The sequence below is a fragment of the Chiloscyllium punctatum genome, chromosome 1 (genome assembly GCF_047496795.1).
Source record: "Chiloscyllium punctatum isolate Juve2018m chromosome 1, sChiPun1.3, whole genome shotgun sequence".
Taxonomy (NCBI): domain Eukaryota; kingdom Metazoa; phylum Chordata; class Chondrichthyes; order Orectolobiformes; family Hemiscylliidae; genus Chiloscyllium; species Chiloscyllium punctatum.
Genome location: NC_092739.1, coordinates 29,020,198 through 29,040,549, shown reverse-complemented (window position 1 = coordinate 29,040,549; position 20,352 = coordinate 29,020,198). Strand labels below are relative to the sequence as shown.

Sequence of the window (20,352 nt, the reverse complement as noted above, 5' to 3'; positions counted from 1 at the left end):
ACAGTATTCCAAAAGTAGCCTAACCACTATCCTGTACAGGTACAACATGACCGCCCAACTCATACACTTAATATATTGATCAATAAAGGCAAACATACCAGATTCCTTCCTCAGTAACCTGTCTACCTATGAATCCAATTTCAAGGAACTATGAAGCTGCACCCCAAGGTCTCTTTGTTCGGAAAAACTCTCTCGGACCTTACCATTAAATGAATAAATCCTCCCTGATTTGCCCTACCAAAATGCAGCACCTCTGCCAATTTTGGTGTCATCTGCAAACTTGAGACGGGAGAATGCAAGCTTAAGGACAGAAGTTGGAATGGGATTTTTGGACAGTATGAGGTGGGTTTTGAAGAATGGGGGTCCAGTGGAGAAATGAAGACTGCAGAATAGAAGATCACGGAAGGAGAGGTGGAATTGAGAAAAGGGGAATCTGAAGGAGTGATGATGATTGGAGAATTTGTAACTTGGGAGAAATGGTAAGTAGAGAATGGGGGATTGAAGAGAGACACAGATATCAGAAATGTAGTGTCTCAAGACATGGATGGAAAGTAGGGATTGAATCAAGAGAGGCATAGAAATTGAGGAATATGGACTCATTAAGGTTTCCATGTGGTCCAACAACAGTCAATTGTAGAATCTTCCTTCACATGTCACCACGGTTCTTCCAGAGAGAATCTTTCCTCACCTTTACCATATTCCCCATTCCTGTGTCCGTCTAAACAAATCTTTTTGCCTACCTTAAAGTCTCTAGCTTATACAATCCCCAAATACATGACTAATAAAAAAGATTCCTTATCAAAGTTGTTACCTTTGAAATTCCCATCTTCCTTTTCACCTGCATATTGACCCCTATAGGCACCATCCACAGATAAGGGGTCTGCTTCACTGCTGATATGCAGCTCACCTCTTCACCACCTCCAAGCTAAATATAAAGCTATATAAGCAAATGCATTGTGCGTTTTTAAGAAGGTAACATCAGGAAACTCTTTCAGAAAGTTAGTCAGCTGAGAGAATTAGAATGAGAAATGGCTTTCTAGAAAGCTGTGTACAGACTGTAACTTCACAGGCTTTCTCCACTTCATTCAATCCTTTTGAAGGAGCAGAATACGTACGGGTTAAAACTTCCACAATAAAACTCTGGGAACTATGCAAAGCTCCACAAGGTGCTGAAACAGTGGATCACAGGAATGGAAGTAGGTCATTTGGCCCTTTGAGCCTGCACCACTTTTCAATAAGATCATGGCTGATTTAGTTATGGTATCATTCCATTATCCAGTCTGAATCCTGGAATCCTTGACTCCCTTGTCCATCAAAAATTGATCTAACTCAGCCTTGAATAAATTTAAAGACACTTTCATAAGCTAAGCACTTCTTCCCAGGAATGAGTGGAATTAACTCTCTCTCAACTGCTTCCAAGAGGTGGAGAAGTTGATGGTTCAGGTGCAACCCTTCTTGAGTTACACCCGAAACACCGATTTCTCCACCTTCTGATGCTGCCTGGCTAGCTGTATTCTTCCAGCTATTTGTCTACCTTTGGATTCCAGCATCTGCAGTTTTCTTTTGTCTCCAAACTGCTTCTAAAGCATTAAATCATTATTCAGTTAAGGAGACCAAAACTGTACATAGTACTCCAGGTATGGTCTCACCAGCATCCTTTACAGTGACAGTAAAACATTAATGTTCCAATCCTCTTGTAACAAACCATAACATTCCACTTGTCTGCCTAATAGTTTGCTATATCTGTAACTAATGTTCAGTGTTTCACACACCAGGACACCCAAATCTTTCTACAATCTCTCTCCATTTAAATATCCATCTTTTCTATTCTTCCTGTCAAAATATACAAGTTCATATTTTCCCACATTACACCCTATCTGCCACTTTCTGCACACTTAACTTGTCTGTATCCCTTTGTTGATGCTTTACTTCTTCATTACAATTTACCTTCCCGCGTGGTGTCATTGCCAAATTTGGCACCATGCATTCAGTCCGCTTATCCAAATCATTGATATAGATGGTATATATAGTTGATGGACCAGCACTAATCTCTGTGGTACTTTACTAGTTATAGCTTGCCAACACAAAAATGAGCCATTTATCCCCACTGATTTCTTCCTTTATCGAATCAATCCTTTATATCTACTAATATATTACCCCCTTCGTCATGTGCTCTTACATTGCATAAAAACTTCTGTAATTAAATTCTGTGTCCTACTATCTTATACTCTACAACCACCTGATGAAGGAGCAGTGCTCTGAAAGCTAGTGCTTCCAAACAAACCTGTTGGACTATAATCTGGTGTTAAGTGATTTTTAAGTTTGTACACCCCAGTCCAACAACGGACCTCCAAATCATACATTCTCCCTATAATCTTTGATTTCCTGACTGATCCCCAATCTACCTCAGCTTTAAATGTTTAAAATGACATTGTCCTCACAGGTCTCTGTGACAATGAGTTCCAAAGATTCACAGCTGTCTGAGAGAAGAAATTCCCCTTCATCCCAGTCTTAAATTGGCACCCCATAATTCTGAGACTGTGCCTTCTATGAGGGGTAACATCCTCTCAGTATTTACTTTGTCAATGTCCTTAAGAATTCAATGGGTCTCAATGAAATCGTCACTCATTCTTCTAAACTCTGCCGAGTAAAATCCCAACCTATCCAGCTTTTGCTTGGAAGACAATCCCTCCACGTAGGGATCAGCCGAGTGAAATTTCATTGAACTGCCTCCAACGAACTGATATCTTTCCGTAAATATCGGAGCCAAAATTACTCATGGTACACCAGATAAGGTGAGTAGCTGCTTTCTATTCACCCTGTCCATTCCCTTCACAACTTTATACACGTCTATCAGGTCTCCCCTTAACCTTCCATGTTCCAAACAAAACAACCCGAGTTTATCCAGCCTTCCTTCATTAGCTGAAGTGTTTCATCCCCAGCAGCATTTGTGTGAATCTCCTCTATAACCACTCCATTGTTCCAACAGTGTAGTGACCAGAACTGCATTCACTACTCCAGCTGTAGCCTAACCAAAATCTTGTACAGCACCAACATGACCTCCCTGCACTTATAATCTCTGTTTTGACCGATAAAGGCAAAAAATGAGCTCCTTAATAATTAATTCTATCACCTTCCCTAAGAAAGTCCAGAAGGTCTATGAATTTCTGCTTTCTGCCTCCTTTATTTCTTGACTAAAGGTAAAGTAACTAATTCTACTCTGTAAATAACTGCGACAACAGTAGCAGGACAGCATACGTGCACTGATTTCAACAATCTAAAATGTACTGTACTGATGGATAAATCACTTGGAAGACCCAAATTTGCAGCCTATTAAACGAAGTTGTATCCTTTAAATTGATTTTAAGAACATATATCTCTCTTTATATGATGGTTAGATTAGATTCCCTACAGTATGGAAACAAATCCTTCAGCCCAACAAATCCACACTGACCCACTGAAGAGTAACCCACCCAGACCCATTCCCCTACCCTATATTTACCCCTAACTAATGCACTTAACACTATGGGCATTTTAGCACGGCTAATTCACCTGACCTGCACATCTTTGGATTTTGGGAGGAAACCGGAGTACCCGGAGGAAAACTCATGCAGACGTGGGGAGAATGTGCAAATTCCACACAGCCTGAGGCTGGAATCGAACCCAGGTCCCTGGTGCTGTGAGGCAGCAATACTAACCACTGAGCCACCGTGCCATCCTATATAAATATACAAAGACCATAGTTTCTGTAAAATTAATTCTGTAACTTGTACAAATGTTATAGTACAATGTATATAAAGATGCTGCAGAATTTGGCTTTGTAGCATCACTGCTACTGGTAAAACAAAAGATGTTACATGACATAAAATGTCATCAGCTTCACTGCCAGGCACATACAGTGCCACATTCCAATGGCATCTCAATGGGCTGGGCAGGGAGTTGGCATAGATGTACTGTGTATACATTAGGAGAGATTTAAGAGAGATGTTAGCAGTTTGGACTGATTTGATGCAGTTTGCTATAACTCTAACTTTTTAGATCCATTGAATGCCTGTGCTAATTATTTCTAGCTCAAAGTCATAGCTTTCGCAGGTGAGGTGCTGCTGGCTTACGTTTGCTGTCATTGAAGCACTTATTTTTGTCTCCCTGTTGCTCAGAAGATTTTGTTACTTTCTGGTTTTTGCAAGCAGTATTAAGGATGGCTGGATATTGGTTGAAATGCATCTCCTTATATTTCTTCCTATGGGTATAGGGTTGGGTTCATTTGGAGTTACCTAAGGAATCAGGACTGCTATGCTGGAAAATCCATATGTGCACTCGTTCTCCTCTCTTTGTTTAGATGGGCACAGTGTAGTCACCTTTCTTGATGTATTAAAACTCCAGTTGTATCAGTTGACATGTTGGAAACTTTTGGATATACTCCCCATGACCAACAAATGGAGCAGAGACTGCATTGAGGGCAAGATCAGCAAGAGGGAGGAGTAGGAGGAGGATTCTGCTCAGAAAGCCCTATCAAGCCCTTTGTATCCCTCCATCTTATTGGTACAATTCATCTACACCAAGGAAATGGTTCCAGCTCCTTCAACATAACTTGGAGCCTTATACCTGGGTGGGAGTGGTGATGCCAATGGTTGTAAAAATCACAGTGGCATTAGATGTCCAAGAAATTAAATCTTTCCATGTGTGAATGGGGAGCATATCCAAAAGGTTCCAACATGTCACCCATTGATACAACTGGAGTTTTAATACATCAAGAAAGGTGACTACACTGTGCCCATCTAAACAAAGACAGGAGAATGAGTGCACATATGGATTTTCCAGCACAGCAGTCCTGATTCCTTAGGTAAACTCCAAATGAACCGAACTCTATTGCCACAGGGAGAAATATAGGAATTAAAAGGGTGACCATTCCATCAACGTGCAATTTGTGACTGACCATCCACAGTACACGGTATGAGAGTGAATGTTTCTCATCAGTCCCAGTAACAACTACAAAGTTTTCATTCCCAGAGTCTGCAGTTCCCACCTCCTTTACACTTCCATGACAATCCAGTGGATGTTTGCTCAGGAATAAAGGCTATTCCCCTGGACATGTTGTCTATGATTTCCCTGTGCCACCCTAATACACAATGAGAGTCTATGTATAATGAGAGCAGGAACCACCATGTCTGAGCAGATCTTTGGTATGCTGAAGCAATTCTCCTAACGTCAGCACCTCTTAGTAAATGCCGGAGTGTGCATTTAAATTGTTGATGGCATGCTCCTTAACATTGACATCCTGAGGGCTCAGCTATTCCCATTAGAATCAGGGAGCTATTTGTAGAAGAGCTGGAGGATTTTAAGAGCTCGAATACATGTGAGTTTTGCATGCTGTAAAATCTACTGGTGAGCATTGAGAGGTGTTACACATTAACTATGAAGCCACTCCACCCAGCTCCATCACATTCAGCAATGTCCATCTTCCAGGCTATAAAAGTGGACACTACCAGTTCTGCCATTATTACTGCGACATTCTTACTCTGAGTGATTCCCATATGTTGTAATTCACATCGACACTACCCAAGTAGAGGAAGGCAATGACCTCATAGTATTATCGCTGGACTGTTAACCCAGAGACCCAGATAATACTCTGAGGTCATGGGTTCAAATCCTGCCAAGGTAGATGGTAGAATTTGACTTCAATAAAATATCTGGAATTAACAGTCTAATGATAACCATGAATCCAATGCAACTTGTCGGAAAAACTAACGTCCTTTTTGAGAGGAAACTGCCATACTTACCTGGTCAGGCCTATGTGTGAGTCCAGGTCCACAACAATATGGTTGACTCTTAACTGCCCTCTGGGCAATAAGTGTTGCCTCACCAGCGAAGCCTTCATCCTGTGAATGAATTAAAACAAAACTCATTTCCTGTGCAAATGCCCAGCACTTGACGATAACAATAAACATGTAATTTGGCCAGTTTGACATCTGTCCCTCTTCCAAGTGAATCATCCAGCCTCTCAATATCCAGCAATCACACACCGGGCTCTAAAATATACTTGCATTAATCAATATCTCCAGCTCCTAGCTCCTCCCTCGGGTGACTCCTCTATAGATATCCCATATACTCAGTGAAATTATGGCTCTGATTCCAATGACTGCACAGTGAGATTGGTGTGTAGAAAGGGTTAAAATATTTTTTAAAATTACCTCCGAGCATCCAGCCATGTAATTGTTTACAAACAAATTCAGTGGTGTGATTTAAGGTTCAATGAATATCACGGTCAGTTTTCTGGCAGATTAATTTTGAAAAATTGTTACCTTTCAAGTACAGTCATGATTTCTTGTCCCACTCTTCCTCCTGACAGGAATCAGTTTGCCATGACCTATAGAGGACGTCAAAATGGCAAGTGCTTCCCAAAACAGTTGTTTTCTTTGTCCAGTGGGGGAAGTTAAAAAAACAAAAGGTGGCTTAGTAGCTCAGTGGTTAGTACTGCTGCCTCACACATCCAGGGACTTGGGTTCATTTCCAGCTTTGGGTGACTGTCTGTTTGGAGTTTGCACATTCTCCCTGTGTCTGCGTGGGTTTCTTCCAGGTGCTTCGGTTTCCTCATACAGTCCAAAGCTGTGCTTGTTAGGTGAATTGGCCATGCTAAGTTGTCCATAGTGTTCAGGGATGAGTAGGTTAGATGCATTAGTCAGTGGAAATGTAAATTAATAGGATAGATGATTGGGTCTGGGTGGGATTGTTTGGAGGGTCGATGTGGACTTGTTGGGTCAAATGGCCTGTTTCCACACTTGGGATTCTATGATCTATGAACAGACATAAGCAACAATCTGTTGGTCATGGAAACCTCGTAAAGAAGTTACTCACCTTCTTGTTGTGGTTCTGTTCGCCGAGCTGGGAATTTGTGTTGCAGACATTTCGCTCCCTGTCTAGGTGACATCCTCAGTGCTTGGGACCCTCCTGTAAAGCGCTTCTGTGATGTTTCCTCCGGCATTTATAGAGGTTTGAATCTGCTGCTTCTGGTTGTCAGTTCCAGCTGTCCGTTGCAGTGGTTGGTATATTGGGTCCAAGTCAATGTGCTTATTGATTGAATCTTTGGAAGAGTGCCATGCCTCTAGGAATTCCCTGGCTGTTCTCTGTTTGGCTTGTCCTATAATAGTAGTGTTGTTCCAGTCGAATTAATGTTGCTTGTCATCTGCGTGTATGGCTACTAAGGATAGCTGGTCGTGTCGTTTCGTGGCTAGTTGGTGTTCATGGATGCGGATCGTTAGCTGTCTTCCTGTTTGTCCTATGTAGTGTTTTGTGCAGTCCTTGCATGGGATTTTGTACACTACATTGGTTTTGCTCATGCTGGGTATCGGGTCCTTCGTTCTGGTGAGTTGTTGTCTGAGAGTGGCTGTTGGTTTGTGTGCTGTTATGAGACCTAGTGGTCGCAGTAGTCTGGCTGTCAGTTCGGAAAAGCTCTTGATGCATGGTAGTGTGGCTAGTCCTTTGGGTTGCGGCATGTCCTCGTTCCGTTGTCTTTCCCTTAGGCATCTGTTGATGAAATTGCACGGGTATCCGTTTTTGGTGAATACATTGTATAGGTGTTCTTCTTCCTCTTTTTGCAGTTCTGGTGTACTGCAGTGTGTTGTGGCCCATTTGAATAGTGTCTTGATGCAACTTCTTTTGTGTGTGTTGGGGTGGTTGCTTTCGTAGTTCAGGACTTGGTCTGTGTGTGAGGCTTTCCTGTAAACCCTTGTGGTGAATTCCAGAATGAAGGACCCGAGTTCTGAGTGTATTGCTTTGGATTAGATTGAAAATTACACAACTAATTTTAAAAATGTATCAATGGGCGTGGGTATCCCAGGCTAGGCCAGCATTTATTGTCCAACTATGACTGTCCTTGAGATGGTGGTGAACTGTGTTTTAACCACTTCAGTCTTTAACTTGAAAAAATAGAAAATAGGAACAGGAGAAGGCCATTCAATCTTCCAAGCCTGCTTCACCATTCAGTGTGATCACGGTTGATCATCCAATTCAGAACTCTCATTGAGCCTTAAGACTTATATTTAACTCCTTCTTGAAAACATTCAACGTTTTGACCTTAACTGTTTTCTGTGGCAGAGAATTCCACAGGCTCACCGTTCTCAGGTGAAGAGATTTCTCCTCATCTCATTACTAAATGGCCTACCCCTTAACTTCAAATGGTGATCCCTATTTCTGTACTCCCTGGTATTTGTGGACATTCTTGCTGCAGCCAGCCTGTTTAATCCTGTTAGAATTTTATTGTTTTCCACGAAATTCCACCTGCAGACCCCAACCTACCACCTTGATTTCTCTAAACTCCAGTGAGCATAGACCTAACCAGCCCAGTAAGTCTTTCATATATCAGTAATGTCATCGTAGGAATCAGCGTACTCCCTCCATAGCCTCAGATAAAGAAACCAAAGCTGAATACAGATAAAGAGACCAAAGCTGAATACAGTACTCTAGATGTGGTCTCACCAAGGCCCTGCACAACTTCAGCAAGACATCCTGACTTCTGTACTCAAATACTGTCACAATAAAGGCTAATATACTAATTGTTTTCTTCACTACCTATTACACCTGTATGCTCACTTTAACGGGTGTAGGACACCTATAGTGCTGTTAGAGAGGGAGTTGGAAAGAATTTTAACCCATTTACAGTGAAGGAATAGTAATGTCGCTCCAAGACAGGATTTTTAGTGGCTTAGAGGGGAATATGCAGCTGGTGGTATTGCTCTGCATTTTCTATCCTTGTCTTTCTAAGTAGCAGGTGCTCTGGGTCTGTAAGATGCTATCTATTTGGAAGAGCTTGGGTGACTTACTGCAGTGCATCTTGTCGGTGGTACATACTTGCAAATAATGAACAGACACTGGGAAGGCAGGAAGTGAGTTACACACCACAAAGTTCCTAGCTTCAGATTCAATCATTCGTTTGGATCACACTGATTCAATGATGCAGAAGTCCTACTTTAAACATGTGACCTAAAATTTCCTGAAACATGGCAAACAGCTAGTTAGGTGGAAATTTCTCAAAATCTCAGTAGCGTTTGTCAAAACAAGAAAACAGTGAAAAGTTGATCATTATGAATCACGATGAACAGTCAAGGTCCAAGGAAAGTACCAAAGTTACAACATGTTCCTTCTTCAAACTTTATTGCATGAAAAGTGAAGTTTGAAAGCTTCAAACCAAGTTTTATGTGTATTAGGCTCAGAGAGGTAGGTCCTAATTTTCACTATGAGTGAAATGTTATGAACCAGACCAAAAACTCTTTAAATATATCAAGGAGGTAGCCTTCATGTAGCCTGAATTTTTCTCATTTAATGGCAAGTGTAAGATGTTATGTTCCAGATGTAATTTGTTTGGTTACACTACCAGCTTTAAGCAAAACACTCTTTATTCTTACCCTATAGTTAAAACACAAACCAAAGAAAGAAGAATTGGTCTAACTTTAACACTATTGGAAAACATAACAGAATAATTGATTATTTTAATGCTGAACTGCAACTGTTCCAATATAGTAGCATTGCATAAACACAATCTTTGAAAAGTTCAGTAAAATAGATTCTCTCACATGTAATGTTCTTCAAGTTAGGAGGAAAGAACATCAAGAGAAAATCCTGGCAAAGCAAAAGAGAACTCAAGGTTTTAGCTGTAGCTGACAGAAATGTAGGGCAGCTTCAAAACCCCAATAACTACTGAAAGCTAAGCTAAAACCTTGGTTCTGTGTGAGCCTGATACCACCCTTTCATGTTGCTCCTGTTGTTGCAACTTTAAAACAAAACCAAGGCCTCGCAAGGTGTTTACTTTATTGGTTTGGAGCAGACCACTCGATACCTTTGTCTCAACTTCACTTCATAAAAACAGAAAAAAGACACTTCTTAAAGCTATAGTATCATTACAGAAAGAATCTCTACTGTGGAAAAATTGTAAAAAATGGCCTGAAATCGTAACCCCCACTTCCCAACGTGGTTTGAGCTTCCCATTCACAAAGATAGGAGTTGAACTATATAAGGTTAAAGGGTTAGTGTTAAAGATGGTTTTAAGCTCCATTCAATCTGACAATGTCATATAGTCTTAGATGGGGAAGAGAGATATTTAGCTCAAGATCCTGATGGAGACGGATAAGCCAGCAAAATCTCTTGATTGAATAGTAAGATACATTAACCAAGACTATGTAACTAGTAGTTTGATACGTTTCCCTTCTCATTAAGGCTCACTAGTGGTTCATCCTCTAAAGTTGTTAACCAAATGGCCCTTTAGACCTACCAAAAAAAGGAGGATTGGTGGACACACATCACCTCACCCTTAAGTTGATAGTGGTCTATTTCATAGCACAAAAACATAGGTTCAGGCTGGGTTTTCCGTATACACAGTTTATGATTGAAGATTGCCATTTTAGTCACGAACAGCCCTACCACAGAAAATGGATTCTGGCATCTCTTTGGTACGGAATCCAGAATGTACACATTAGAGCTTTTATAAATAGGTATGAATGTTGTTTATACATCTGGATAGTCAGGGTGAGAGGCAAGGCACCCCTATGCACATTGTCCTGGTACATCTTTGGTGGGTGGGGTGGACAAAATTACTTTGGAGTGATCTGGCTTCCTTGGATTGTTAATATTACAGAAGATTATGTCTAAAAGCTGCTTAATCTCCTTGGAACTTTCAAATGTCAAATTGTCAGAGAGGTGTCAAACCTGTCATGTTGTGTCAAATATTTTATAGTGAATGAGAGTGTTTTTCTCAATAGATTATAGGTGGCAATGCTTTACCTCAAGTAACAGAACTTTCTTCTTTTCCCCTGTGTGTCTGGAAACTGTTGGATGACAAGTGAGTTGGTATTGTAGATGAAGCAGGGGAAGAATGTTGAATGGAACAATGGGTTGGCCTACATTGGCATGGGATATGAAGGGTGTGTAGAGCTGGACAGGGTGGCATGGAGTGTCAGAGACTTGAGGAATGGTAGAGGTCATTTGGTGGGATGGATGGAACAGGATGTAGAATCAGTTTTGGTGGAGATGAGGAACAGTTGTGGAAGAAAATCTCTATTGGCAGTGATTTACAGTCCCCGAAACATGACATAACCATAATGTAGGAAGAAGTATACAACCAAAACAAAATGGGTGCTAGTGATGAAAGGATGGCAATAATCATGGATAATTTTAATCTACATCTAAAGTGAAAAAAAAAACAATGGCAACAATAGCATGGATGGAATTCATGGAATACTTTCAATGTAATTTTTTAGAGTAGTATGTTCTGGAGCCAGCTAGAGAGTAGGTTATAGTAGACTTGGTATTAAAGTTAAAAGTAGGGATGCTATGCTTTTATTAGACAGGCATTGGTTAGACCACTTCTCCAATTCAGTCTCCTTATTAAATAAAGTGAGTAAAGGGGAATTCTAGTGAGCTTTGCCCAAAACCACTTCTTCTCATGTTTTCAGTGTGTTTTTTAATGTTAGTTCAGGATTCTGTTTGCCCTGATCCGACACAGACTACAAGTGTGCTAGTTTGGAAAGCCCCTACAAATTAAGCTAATTGTCATAGATTAGATTCCCTACAGTGTGGAAACAGGCCCTTTGGCCCAACCAGTCCACATCGACCCTCCAAAGAGTAACCCACCCAGACCCATTTCCCTCTGACTAATGCACCTAACACTATGGTCAATTTAGCATGGCCAATTCACCTGACCTGCACATCTTTGGACTATGGGAGGAAACCGGAGCACCTGGAAACCCACGCAGACACGGGGAGAATAAGAAAACTCCACAGAGACAGTCACTGGGACCCTGGTGCTGTGAGGCAGCAGTGCTAACCACTGAGCCACCATGCCGATATGTTGGGCGCCACATTTTAAATGAAATTCTCAAATCAAGAATATTTAATTAACAAATAATAAGACAAATATACACCAGTGAAGCCATTAAATGATTCAGTACGGATTTTCTAAAATAATTTTCAATCATGTTACTCTCCTAGGGCTGGTTGCTCTTACTAAAAATGCTATTTTTGAGATAAGCCTACTTTCAACTGAGCTGATAAAATTGCACCATTTTTTTCTACTCTTAAATACATCAGGGAATATTGGTCAGTGGAAAAAATGAAAAGGGCTGAATTTTCAGCAGGGTCTGTGCTGGCTTTCTGGCAGCCATCTTGAGGGCCAGTATCGCTATAGCAGTCCATGACTCATTGACCTATCAGAGTGATGACCGATGCAATGTTAAAGAGGGTCTGTGTGGTCAATTCCTCTCCACCAAACTCATCCTCTCATATTACCATGTGCAAATCACATTTAAACCCAGAAGGAAAGGGGGTATCAGGCACTCACCTAGGATCATTGGCTGATGGCCCTGGAGATCCAGGTTGTTGAGTTGATTCCACATTTGTCGACCTCATCTGCAATCTCCTTTCGGGCACCAGGCTTACTGGGAGGGGACTTTCTACCCTGTCCTGGGAAGGACACACGGAGTCTTCCTGTTTCTGCTATTCCTGCTGAATTTTCTTCTGTTTTGCAGAAGTCCTGGCTGTCCTCAAGGTATTAAGTGCTGGCGTCCGTTTAAATATGGCATTAATATTGCATTTGTTTTCCTTAATGTGACTGACATATGTTCATGTTAAGATGAAGTAAACACACTGAAGCACTTCCTCGGAGTGACCTCAAAGTGCCTGGGCTCTCTCAGCATTTAGCTCTCACGGCTGCCAAAAGATCATGTGCAGTAGTAGATCCCTGCCCAAAAGGTTGTGGCTCCTGCTTTTAGTTTCAAGGGTGGGACCCGGAGGCCAGTTCAGATTTAAAGTCAGAGAAACAATTTTCATAAAATACCTGCGATATGGAAGCAGGCTATTTGGCCCATTTAGTCCACTCTAACCCTCTGTCGAGCACCCCACCCAGACCCAGTTTCCTAACCCCGCATTTCCAATGGTTAATCCACTTAGCCTAAGCCTCCTTACACTATGGATGATTTAGTCTGGCCAATTTACCTGACCTGCACAACTTTGGACAGTGGAAAGAAAATAGAGCACCCGGAGGAAACCCAGGCAGACACAGGGAGAATGTGCAAACTCTACACAGACTGAGGATGCTGTCAAACCTGGATCCCTGGTGCTGTGAGGTGGCAGTGTTAACCACTGAACCACCATGCTTTGCTCTGTCAGGCTCCCTAAATTGCCTGATTCAATGAAGAATTTACATCTCTGACGTACAAGAGAACTTCAGTAGAAATTTGAATTGTAATTAATCCATCACATTTCCAAATGCATCTTTGACATAATTTCTTGTTTGCATCAAAGTGAAGAGATAGAATATATAAACCAGTTCTCATTAGGGGTTTAGATAGGGTTGACCATGAGAACCTTTTTCCATGTATGGAGTCAGCTATTACGAGGGGGCACAGCTTTAAATTAAGGGGTGGTAGGTGTAGGACAGATGTTAGGGGTAGATTCTTCACTCAGCGAGTCGTAAGTTCATGGAATGCCCTGCCAGTAGCAGTGGTGGACTCTCCCTCTTTATGGGCATTTAAACGGGCATTGGATAGGCATATGGAGGATAGTGGGCTAGTGTAGGTTAGGTGGGCTTGGATCGGCGCAACATCAAGGGCCAAAGGGCCTGTACTGCGCTGTATTTTTCTATGTTCTATGTTCTCAATGAAGAGAAATGGTTTTTTAAAAATAACAACAGGAAAGAGTTGAGGAAAAAGAGGAAACAGAAAACAGAAACCAACATATCCCATTATAAAAGATTAAAGTTTTAATCACATTTCTATGATACTGAACTCCTTTGGCTATAAATTCAGTGAGCATGATCTTAATTTCCTCAACTCCTGATGAAGGAACGGCGCTCAGAAAGCTAGGGCATCCAAATAAACCTGTTGGACTATAAACTGGTGTTGTGGGATTTTTAACTTTATCCACCCCAGTCCAAGGGGTAGTAGAAAGTGTGGATTGTAGATGCTGGATATCAGAATCGAGAGTGTTGTTCTGGAAAAGCATCCGAGGAGCTGAAGAATTGACGTTTCGGGCATAAGCTCTTCGTCAGGAAGGACTTATGCCCAAAACGTTGATTCTCCTGCTCCTTGGTTGCTGCCTGACCTGCTGTGCTTTTCCAGCACCACACTCTTGACCCCCACCTGGTCCAACACCGGCACCTCCAATTCAACAGGAAAGAGGTAAGGATTCTGCTTTGGGCACAATTGCATATTCCAGTGCAAATTTATGAGCATTTTGAAGAGTTCCCATTCAAACTCATAGATATGTTGCTGAACATATAATTTGCTATGAACCATCAAAATAGGATGTTTTAAGATATAATTTTAACAAAACATTGTCTTCACATATTTCAAAGTAATAGCTTGGTGATCTTTGATGAAAACAGTGCAAAATGGGTTTATCTCAAAAATAATATTGTAAGCAGGCCTGTATTTTGGATTTATTTTGTTTAATCTGGCCATTTTTGAGATTCAATTTTTACAATATGTCAATACAGCTAGTCTAATAAAGCTGAGACTTGTTTTGTGCCAATACATTATCCTGTGTTGTGTGTTGTCACACTATGTGTGACTCTCACCTGTCCAATGTTACCGCACCTCTAGGTCTATGCTACCTATTCACTCACTAACTGGGAACACCTTTTCCCCACCTGCACTGGCACAAATCGTCATGCTAGCACTTTCATGTTGCTCAAACCCTTCTGTCGTCTCATTCCAGGGAAAGAAATAGCCCACAATAGGATGGAGAGAGCATGCCAGTTGCTGGGATGCATGGTGTGTGATTCCTCTCCTATGACAAGGAGAAAATCCTGGCACTGGCCAGTGAAGACTACAACTGTTCCTGCGGTGAGACCAGAACTCTATGTCCCAGCTGCTTGTGTTGTGTTCCTCTCACTCTGCTGTCACTGTGAATGTGCTCTTAACTTGCCTGAACTTTTAGCCCTTATTTGTGATGCATTCTCAGTGGTGTCTCCCAAAGGTACTAACGGAATCCACATTGTCGTCATTGTCCAGAAGGCAGCCCCACAAGACATCTCCTTTGCCTTTGAGGATGGAGCCACCGATCCCACACTGACAAAGCTAAGCTCCACCAGCTCAGATACTGACAGCTTGGTCGCTGTTTCAGTGAGATTAGAGATAGGAGAACATGCTGGTGAGCACATCATTAACACATCTCCACAGGTCATTGAGGAAGATATGCCTCAGGGCACTGGCACTCGAAAGGCTGCCAAAGAATCCCGTGGTGTTTGGGCTTCATACAAGTGCATAGACAGGCAGAGGAGCAGCAGGTAGGTTTGGCCTAGTGACTAGGCAAAATGACTCAATGTTTAGAGGACTGCATCAATACCGTTAGAACTTGTTGCCTCTGGCAGAGGAGTGTTTGGCTTCCTCCATGGAGAACCAGATCCAGCAGCTACAGGGTCTGCAGGATACATTGTGGGCCCTGGTCTCCCCAGCGTCTGGCTGTTGGTGCTCGGCACTGCCAGCAAGGAGGCAGAGGACCCAGGGACCTCCACCTCACTCCAGCTGCCCTATCCCCACAGAGAGACCGGGCAAAGTCTATAGGCACCAAGTGAGAGCTGGACCAACACAGGCGGTCAAACCCGAGAAGGGTGCAAATATCTTGGGAGAGGACAGTCAGTGTGCCTGACCCTCTGAATAAAAATTACCCAAGGGTTATACAGCCAAAGCTCAGAGGCTACCAGGCTTCAGTGTAGGGCAGGCTCCCTCCAACCCAACTCTGAAACTGAGACCATGCCAAGACATGGTGGAAGGGAAAGAAAGAAGACCCTTCTGAGGGTACGTGCCAGTATGGGGTGAAAGTTTGTTGTAAATATGTTGACACATCTGTAAATAAATGTTTACTTATCAGCAACCGCTGTGTGAGCAGGTGGATGTCATTCTGGCTGCAAGCACAAGAACGAAGGGACAGAGTCTCACCATCCTTAGTGCTGTGCGATGTTTTACTGTGCGAGGTGCGAATTGAGCTTCTCCTGGTCCCTGCTCCAGTCCCCACCCTCATAGAATGAAGCACTGACGCTTCCCTCTCCCAGTGAGCTGACAGCCATTTCAATCCCATTGTGCATTTACAATCTGGATGACGATGGAAGGAAACGGAGGGAGTTACAGACTCAGCTCTCAGTTGAAGTGATTTTCCCCCCCCACCCTCACCAATCTTTGAATTTCACTCTTGGTTGCTCACCCATCAACCCAGATGTTCCCTACATTCCCACCCGCCCCTATCTTTAATTGTTCATCTCCACTTTTTACCCATGAGCTCCAGGCATGTTGAGCTATCAGACCAGACCGCGCTGTCCTCCCATCAAAGCCAGGATGGTGCTGACTGTCAGTGACCCACTCTCCTGGATCATTACCCCTTTTCCTTCCCATAATCTATCATATTGCTCCCTCCTGCCCTGCAAAACCCCTTATGTTGACTGCCACATCCTCTGCAGTTGTTATCCCCTCTGCATCCCAACATACCGCCTTCAAAGAACAAACAAAGAAAATTTACAGCCCAGGAATAGGCCCTTCGGCCCTTCAAGCCTGAGCTGATCCGAGTCCACTGTCTAAATCTATCGCCCAATTCCTAATTATCTGTATCCCTCTGCTCCCCACCTACTCATCCATCTGTCCAGATGCATCTTAAATGAATCTACCGTGCCTGCCTCTCCTACCTCTGTTGGCAATGCGTTCCAGGCACCTCTCAGCCTCTGTGTAACGTACTTGCCGCATATATCCCCCTTAAACTTTTCACCTCTCACCTTGAACACATGATCTTTTGCTATTGAATCCCTCACCCTGGGAAAAAGCTTATCTCTGTCTACCATGTCTATACCCTTCATGATTTTGTAGATCCTAATAAGGCTTCCCTCCCCCATCTCCTTTTTCCTAGTGAAAACAATCCTAATCTACTCAACCTCCCTTCATAGCTAGCACCTTCCATACCAAGCAACATCCTTGTAAACCTTCTCTGCACCCTCTCCAAAGCGTCCACATCCTTTTGATAATGTGGCGACCAGAACTGTACACAGTATTCTAAGTGCAGCTGAGCCAAAGTCTTGTACAATTTTAACATGACCTGCAAGCTATTATACTCAATACCCCGTATAATATACAATATGCCTTCTTGACCACTTTATCCACCTGTGCAGCCACCTTTGGGGTACAATGGACCTGAATTCCCAGATTCCTCTGCTCATCAAGCTTTCCCAAGGCTCTTCCATTTACAGAATAGTTGGCTCTAGAATTAGACTTCCCAAAATGCATTACCTCACATTTGCCTGGATTGAACTTTATCTGCCAATTCTCTGCCCAATTCTCCAGTCTATCTATATTCTGCTGTATTCTTTGACAGCCCCGTATGCTTTCTGCTTCTCCACCAACCTTCGCGTCATCTGCAAACTGACTGATCAGACCAACAATGCTGTTTTCCAGATCATTTATGTACATCACAAACAACAGTGGCCCCAACACTGACCCCTGTGGAACACCACTGGTCAGCTTTCTCCATTTCGAGAAATTCCCTTCAACTACTACTCTCTGTCTCCTGTTGCTCAACCAGTTCTTTATCACCTAGCTAGAGCACCCTGCACACCATGTGACTTCACTTTCTCCATTAGACTACCATGGGGAATCTTATCAAACCCCTTACTAAAGTCATGTGTCACCGTGTGTCTACAAAAAGACATCTCAGCAATTGTGTTTCATAAAGGTGAAGTTAGCAAATCCCTGTTAACCGAAACTGTAATCAATTAAACTCGCTACTATCCCACAAACATACGCCTACACACATGCAGCTTGGAAGCCAAAACCGCACACTTTTGCTTTCTGCCGTATGCTGATTGCTGTGACATCCCAGTTTTCTGGAAAACTTTGCAAATGGCAAATTCATAAATAATGCAAATATTTTATAACAGGAGTCCATTGAATAGCTTCCAAAAATACAATATGTACAGTAGAAGATAAAATAATGGACATTAATAATATAAAGATGTCATACTGGAAAAATGTTTTAAATAAAAGAATAGATGCATAAAATGTGTCACTTTTCTTATAAGGCTCTCCTCCAGCAGTGCAATGGTCATAACAATGAAACTTCACATTCAAACACTCCAGAACACAACATAGGAAACAATGGCAAGCAGTGCACCATTTCCAATCCAGGGAATACAGTTTCAGTGCATGATCGACATCTTCCCTTTTTTTAATTCAGTTTTTGTTTTGACATTTTCTTTAAGTTTTCTATTTGTTTCCTGGAAGATTAGGAAAAATTAACAACACATGCTTTTGAGTTTAACTGTAATTTATAGAAACTAATTTCTACTTGCTACTGAATGTTACTACTAGTAAATTCTCAGTTTTCACATGGGTTGCATTCTTGGAAGAACTCACAAAGGGCAAGGTGCGTAAATGGTGACCACTCTTAAATAAAAGGACCAATTGAATAAGTTGCACCCTTTGAAAGTAAAGGTTGTGGTGGCAGTGGGTGAAATAGTACACTGAATGGTTTCTGTAGTTAAGTAAACTTGCAAATGGCAGCCATGCAAATGGTGGGACTTCACTATAATTTAGCAAATGTGTTACTCCAGTCGGATTTTCATTTTGCACAGCCAAGAGAAAAAGCTTAGAACTCAGAGGAAGAGTAAGTAATTGGATGTGAAATCCTGCTGCAATGGATTAGGCATTAATCTTGGACTTGTTGGTTATGGGTACAAATCAAAGCCAAAATGATAAAAATGACAGTCTCCTTTAAGTGATTTTTGTTGTAGCCTCAATCCAATTCCTAGTGGGCATAGACTCCATGGGCAGCACCCAATTACAACTAATTGGGACCATGTGAAACCTCTTTGAGAGTGCACTTACATGACTCATGTTTAGCATTGGTACAACATGGATTTTGTTTTGCACCAAATCAATGTTAAGGCTCAAGGTATATCCAAATGATAAATAAGTGAGATTCCACTTCCAGTGTCAGGTCTCACTGATTCCAAACTCAGGCTGCACTTACATTACAAGCCTGTTAACCATGTAAAGCAAAGACACCTCACATTGTGGAAAAGCAAAATGCAGTAGGAATACTGATCAGAATTTCACATTAAGGGGTGCAATTGAGGTAGAACAAAGAGAGTTTTACTCTGTACCTCACCGTTGCAACATCATGGTCAGCACAGGAAAAATACAAATATCACTAAAAGCATTAAATCAGCCAAAACAGTATTAGCTCTGTAAAATATGCAACTGGAAAAGTACAGTATCCACATAATTCCATATAAGTCTAAATGGGATAAAAAGAGTTAGATTCTCTAATGGTTAAATTATGCCCTCGTGTGGAGGAAGAAAGTATGCCACAAATACAGAAAAGTTAAGAGTTTGAAAAGAAATGATTACTCTTGTGAAATATGGTGCAATATTAATGATAAGATCGATCGTCTGAGTGTGCATTAGACTTTTAAAAAATCATAGCAATGGGCCAGCAGGTTAAACTTGTTCTGAAAACTTCAATATTTTACCAGTGGTTCAGACAGCAATGAACTTGCTGCCTTGCAATCAGCAATACTCTATGGCCACAAGACTGTCACAGGCCATCCTTACAGTGTGACAAACACAGCCTCAATTCTCCAAAGTCTCATCAGGAATTCAAGCAACAATATAAGAGAGCTTATTATTTTACTGGCAAAAGGCTGCAAAGAGGAAGTGACAAGAGTAAAAGTGTATTTTTAACATGAAAAAAACCCAGATGCTGACCAGAGTGCAGAAAACAGGTCTAACCACAGATGACTATGATTAAAATTTGGAGTCAATTACATCATTTAAACTTGTAATGCCAGGTCAGTTACTTGTCACTCTACTAAGGCTGGATTTATGGGAGCGTATGGTTCCTGTCCTCTAGGGGTTTGGGGGGGTGGGGGGGGGGGGGAGGGTGGAGAGTGTAAAAATCAGCCCAATGAATTATAGATGTTCTGCACAAAAAAGGTAACACATGAAATTTACCTTCACTTGCTTTATAACTAAAGTTATTTCTGAGAATTATATCAAAACTCATTCATGCCTCGATTACTCATGAATGATGTGTTGAATAATAAACACAGCACTATCACACTTCCTTGCTTTTACTTTGTGGATCCTGAACATTGGAGGCATTCCAAATTGCAACAAAGTTTCTAAAGATCAGCATTTCTCTATAATCACAATCTGAAATCTTGAGATAAGCGAAAATCCAAGATTTTTGTTTGTGCAGATTAATCATCTAAGTTTATAGACAAATTATTTTCACATAAAAAATATACTGATTAATTTGACTTAAAGCTGTTGCAAAGATGCAAGAAATCTAGAAAATTCGAGGACTTTTGTTTTCAGCTATCCT

General features: G+C 41.7%; 1 protein-coding gene across 5 annotated transcripts in view; it reads right to left on the bottom strand.

Moving 5' to 3' along the window:
• The window catches only part of alpk1 (alpha-kinase 1), a 142,582-nt gene that overhangs the window by 112,678 nt on the left and 9,552 nt on the right, over positions 1–20,352 (bottom strand). For 3 of the 5 annotated variants that reach the window (XM_072583629.1, XM_072583621.1, XM_072583611.1), the window contains exon 2: positions 5,781–5,879. The exons of 1 other annotated variant lie outside the window; for it this stretch is intronic. The gene's annotated coding sequence lies outside the window, so the exon portion shown is untranslated. Of the gene's footprint in view, positions 1–5,780; positions 5,880–12,328; positions 12,470–20,352 lie in introns of those variants that run through there. One more of the 5 variants, XM_072583639.1, reaches the window with a different exon arrangement.